We start from the raw sequence: 6000 nt of genomic DNA, 5'->3' as shown, positions 1-6000 counted from the left end.
TTTAGAACCCAACTAGAATAAGGGAAATAAACAGAATTAGACTTTGCAACAATCCAAGACCACACCTTTACTTGCATCGAAGCAAACACTTCAAACACATCTTCCACACCTCTATTGAAGATGACCGAGTTCCTATGTTTCCAGATTTCGCTCACTATACCAACCCAAATTGCACTCCAGACATCATTAACTGACTCAGAAGCCTGACTCATCCTGAACTGTGAAAAGTTTGTCAAAGGGTCCTTGTGGATCACGAACGATACTCCAAGCCACTCGAAGCACAAACACCAGACACGCCAAGCAAACCTGCAAACCGAAAACAAGTGACAAGATGACTCTTCCTCCTCCCCACACAGACAGCACAAAGAATTTTCTACCACCACTCCGCGCCTTGTCAAATTAACCATAGAGGCAACCCTATTCTCCAACACCCTCCAAGCAGTGATCAAAGCCGAAGGCAAGGCTTTACACCTCCACAACTTACTATACACTGAAGAAGACTCCTCTCATTGAACCCTCCTTACGTGAACATAGGCTGAGTTTTCAACATAAGTTAGACACCCCCTAACCTTCCAAACCCAAACGTCCTCCTCTCCCACAAACGGCTTCACCTCTTGTAAATTCTAAACTCGCTGTTCCAACAAAGCCTTCTCCTAGTTGAAAAAAGATCTTCACCAGTCCAACTGCCAGACCCAAACATCATTAAGCTAATGTCCAAGCTCAACCACCTTTGCCTCTTTGGTCGAACTTAGAGAGTATAATCTCGAAAAAACTCTATTCAAAGCACCACAACTCAACCAACTATCCTCCCAGAAAGAGATATCCTTACCGTCACCCACTTTCCACTTAAACCCATCTTCAAAACTTCTTCCCCAACCCTTTGAATCCCAAACCTGCTTCAAATCTTTCCATCAGAGGGAGCCCTTACTAACCTTACCACCCTTTCTTAAACTTCTCCACCCACCGTATTTAGAAATAAGAATCTCTTTCCACAACCCCTCATTTATCCGTTCCCAGTCTCCAAATCCACTTTCCTAACAAAGCCAAGTTAAAATTCCTAATATCAACGATTCCAAGACCACCAACGTCCCGAGGCTCACACACCTTGTCCCAAGAAGTCCAAGCAATTTTCCTTCCTTCGGAGCCCCATCCCCAAAGAAAATTCCTTTGTATTCGAACCAACTTGTCTGCCACCACAGAGGGCATTTTAAACAATGACATAAAGAAAAGTGGGATAGAGAAGAGAACATACTTGATCAAACAAATCCCCCCTGCCATTGACAAGCACCTGCCTTTCCACCTAGACAGTTTACTCTGCATTTTCTCTACCACCTCGTTCCAACAAGCACCACACTTATGAAACCCACCTACCGGTAGTCCCAAGTACACAAAGGGAGTTGTCATTGTTGAACCATGTGGTGTTCAAGCTTTGAAGAATCCAAACCCTTTGAAGGATGTTGAAGCCTTAGTTGTGCTTGTTGTTGTTGTGCTGTTTTAGTTAGGATCTGGGGTAGTTTGAGTGTTGTAATCCACTCCTTGATTGAATCCAAAACATAGGCATTCTCAATCTTTTTGAAAGAAAAATGTTTTTCAAACTAAGTTAAAAACAACCGATTGTTTTGTCGAAACAACCGATTCTTTATACTTAGATGTTTTTAGAAAAGATTGAAAACTGTTTTTCAAATGGTTGAACTGTTAGAACCAAAACAACCGATTGATTCGGGGAAACAACCGATTGTTTGTTTTGGTACCATAACAGAAAAACTATTTTATCTTTGACTGAGCTTTAAATGTTTTAAATGATTACGCTTTAGTCTTTAAATGCTTTGACCAATCCTTAAATGCAATAAATAGTTTGTTAAGATTTGATAACAAACAACATCTTTGATATATTCAGAAAAACATATTTGTGTTTTGTGAATGAAAGAATATAGATTTTGAGTTTTTCAAAGAGTTGAGATTGCTTAGAGATTGAGATTGATCAAAGTGTGTGGAATAGGATTTCGGCTTGTATTGATTTCAGATTATCTTCTGTAACAAGTGTAATCCTTGTACTCTGTTGAACAAGTTTCGTTTGTGTGTTTGCTGAGATTTGCTGTGTCTTCTTGAGGGGATCAAGATCACCAATCTTAGTGTTGGTGTGTTGGCCAAGAAGAGTGTGTCTTGAGGGGATCAATGTCACTTTCTTGGTTGTGGTGTAAGTGATCTAGGTGTGATTGCTTACTGGAATTCCTCAGAGGTTTCTGAGAAGATTGGATGTAGCTCTGGGTTTGGAGTGAACCAGTATAAACATCTGTGTGCATTCTCTCTATCCTTAATCTCTTTAATTTCAGTTTGATATTTGTTTACTGGTATAAACAACCGATTGTTTTTGTAAAACAACCGATTGTTTTTGTAAAACAACCGATTGTTTTTCTGGTACTGCAGTTTTTGCTTGCTGTTTTGGCAAACTGGATTCCTTATCAATTGTTTCTTGAGATAATTTCATTCTTGACTCAAAAGTTTGTGAAAACTCTCTTTAAAGAATTCACCTCCCCTTTAGTTTAAAGCCATCCATTCTAACAATTGGCATCAAGAGCTTGGTTCTTGAAAGTTATTCAAGTTGATCCTAAAACTGTTTTTAAATGGCTGATAGACTACCTTTTGGGGAAGGTGCTTCAATCAACAAACCACCTCTGTTTTGTGGTTTGAACTACCAATTTTGGAAAGTAAAAGTGAAAATATTTATGGAATCACTTGACAAAGGAATTTGGGATGCAATTGAAAATGGTCCTTTTGTCCCAAAGTTTGAAAAAGATGGATCTTTCATTGAAAAGCCATGGTCTCAATGGGCTGATTCAGAAAGCAAGAAGGCCAAATTCGATTGCATTGCCAAAAATATAATAACCTCTGCTTTAAATTCTGATGAGTTTTTCAGGGTCTCTCAATGCAAATCATCAAAAGAGATGTGGGACACCTTGGAAGTTACTCATGAAGGAACAAATGAGGTGAAGAGAGCTAGAAAGCATGCTCTAATCCAAGAGTATGAGATGTTTAGAATGCTTAAAGGAGAAACAATTGCTGAGGTGCAGAAAAGATTCACGCACATCATCAATCACCTTATGAGTCTTGACAAGACCTTTGATAAAGAAGAGCTGAACATCAAGATCTTGAAATGTCTTGATAGAGCATGGCAACCAAAGGTAACTGCTATTTCCGAATCTAAAGATCTAACATCATTAAGTGTTGCTTCTTTGTTTGGAAAGCTTATGGAACATGAGTTAGAGATGAATAGACTCAATGTTCAAGAGAGTGAAGATAAGCACACAAGGAGCATAGCCTTAAAAGCATCCAAGCACAAAGGGAAACAAGATTCCAGTGATGATAGTGATGAAGAAAACCTTAGCTTGCTGTCAAGAAAGTTCAGCAAATTCTTGAAAAGAAACCGCAACAAGGACAACAACAAAGATAGGTATGGAAACAAGAAATCCAATGATTTTAATTCCAATAACTATACTTGTTTTGGTTGTGGTGAACAAGGTCATATAAAGGCAGATTGTCCAAAAAAGAGCAAGGAGAAAAAGCCTAGTTACAAGGAAAAGAAAGGCAAGACAAAGAGAGCCTACATAGCTTGGGATGAAAATGAAGTATCATCATCAAGCTCTTCATCAAGTGAAGATGAGAAAGCAAACATCTGCTTGATTGCTGAAGATGATGATGAATCTTGCAGCTCAAGTGAGGTAAGTTCATGTGCTTCCTTGAATGAACAAAATTACAGTGAATTACTTGAAGCTTTTCAAGAAACTCATGATGAAGCTAATCGATTGGTTCTTTCAAACAACCGATTGAAAGAACTTAACAGCTGGCTGGAAAAGAGAGTGAAATCACTTGAAGATGAGATTGAAAAATCTAAAAATGATTTCAAGAATCTGGAAAATCACTTCAAAAATTTTTCTTGCAAGTGTGACACTCTCATTTGCGAAAATTGTGAAAATCTTGAGAAAAAGGTTCATTATCTTGTTGAAACTGTGGACAAGCTTTCAAAGGGGAAATCTAACTTTGAGAATGTCTTGGCATCTCAAAGCTGTGTTTTTGGAAAGGGTGGTTTAGGTTTCAATCCACAGAATCAACAAGATAAGTTTTCAAATTTTTTTTCAAGAAAGCCAGTAAAACAACCGATTGTTAAATCGAAACAACCGGTTGTTACATGCTTTTATTGCATGAAAAAGGGCCATTCGGTTAGATTCTGCAAAATAAGAAAATTCTCTATTCCTAGAGGCTACATGAAATGAATTCCTAAAGGATGTGAGGTTCCAAATGAGAAAAAGAAATCAATTGGACCCACATTTGTGAAGGGACCAAATCTTGTTGCTTGAACTCATGCTTGTGCAGGAATTCTAAAGAAGTGTGAAGGACTAAGTCATGTGATCAAGCTTTTGGAAGAAAAAGACCATCATTGAAGCTTAATCAATGCTCTGCATCTGTCCAAAGGCCCTCAACAGTGAAAAGAGGCTTCTTGATCATAAAGCACATGGCTCATTGAAGAAATAACATAAAGGATAAGACCTTCCTTTCTTTGTTCTTAATTTCTGTTTTAAAGTTCTTTCACATGGTTAAATATCTTTTTAATATGCTTAACTTCATATGCTTTGAACTCTTTCTGCTCATGGTTAAAATTCAAAATCAGTTTTAACTGCTGCAGAAAAACAATCGATTATTTCTTCGAAACAACCGATTGTTTTGAGTCTGACAGCACTGTGAAGAAATCAATTTAATTTCTATTTTGAATTTCTATCCGTTGCAGATCTTTTTAAAGAGAGAATCCTTGGTCAAAGAACCTGTGTTGAAAGCTGATCACGTTCAGAGAGAAGTTACAACAGTCATAAAGGAATATATTCCAAAATCTTGGAAATTCAAGAGCCTTAATGACTAGTCAAAGATCACATGTGAAAACCATGTGATTTTCAGCTTTTTCTGACGTTTTCTATGCAGGGCAGGGTCAAGTCCTCTCTCTCTGAAAATCTGGTACCCACAAATATCATTGAATGATTTGATTCTATTACTGCTATAAAATCTGTTGCAGCTGATCTCTTCCTCAAGAACAACCAATTGCAACATCTCTTGCAACATCTCTTGCAAAATCAGTGAAGTAAGCTTTTCTCTGTTTTCTTCTCTACCATCATGGAATCAACTCCTCCCACCTCAAAGAGAGTCAAAACCAGAGGTGTAAGGTCTGGAGGAAGGCTAGAAGGTTGGTTTTCTGGAGACAATGATCTTATTGAGAAGTATAGGTATGAAACAAGTACCAAAGTGATAAACAACCCCAAGGTTGTCTGCTTTGATTGGCTGAAAAGTCAAAATCTGGATAATGTAAGGAGGCTACTCAAAGATCAATCTCTTAGAAAGTTCCTGGAGATGAAGGGAAACATCTACCCAGATTTGATAAGGGTGTTCTACACAAATCTAAAGTTTGAGGGAAACAATCTAGTTTCTCATGTAAAAGGTGTAGACATGGAGATAACCCATGAGGTATGGGCTGCTGTTGTTGGTATCAAGTTCTCTGGCCTTAGAATCAACAAGGGAAACCTTGGAGTAGTGGAGGATTTCAACAAAATCCAATACTACAAGAGTTGCTTGAAGAATCAACATGCTCAAGTTAGAACATGCTCGGTTGGAGGTCTAAAACTTGATGAAAGGTTGCTAGCCCTCATTGTGACTTGGATTCTAACTCCAAGGGGGAGCAATCACTCTGTTCTTACTGAGGAGGATCTGGTGTACATCTTATGCATCATGAAGAAGATCAAAATCAATTGGATCCACATCATCAAAGAGCACATGCAAAAGGCTATGAGGTTAAGTGACTATCACTATCCATATGCTGTTTTGGTATCTAAATTTCTACTCTATTTTGAAGTGAACCTTGAAGATGAAACATCTGAGTTGGTTAAGTCAATTCAAGAGTTAAACAATGGATCACTCAGCAAAATGGGTTTTACCAAAGTATGTGGCAAATGGATTAGC

The sequence above is a fragment of the Phaseolus vulgaris genome, chromosome 10 (assembly GCF_051622355.1).
Source record: "Phaseolus vulgaris cultivar YP4 chromosome 10, ASM5162235v1, whole genome shotgun sequence".
Lineage (NCBI taxonomy): Eukaryota > Viridiplantae > Streptophyta > Magnoliopsida > Fabales > Fabaceae > Phaseolus > Phaseolus vulgaris.
Note: the sequence above shows the minus strand (reverse complement) of the source record.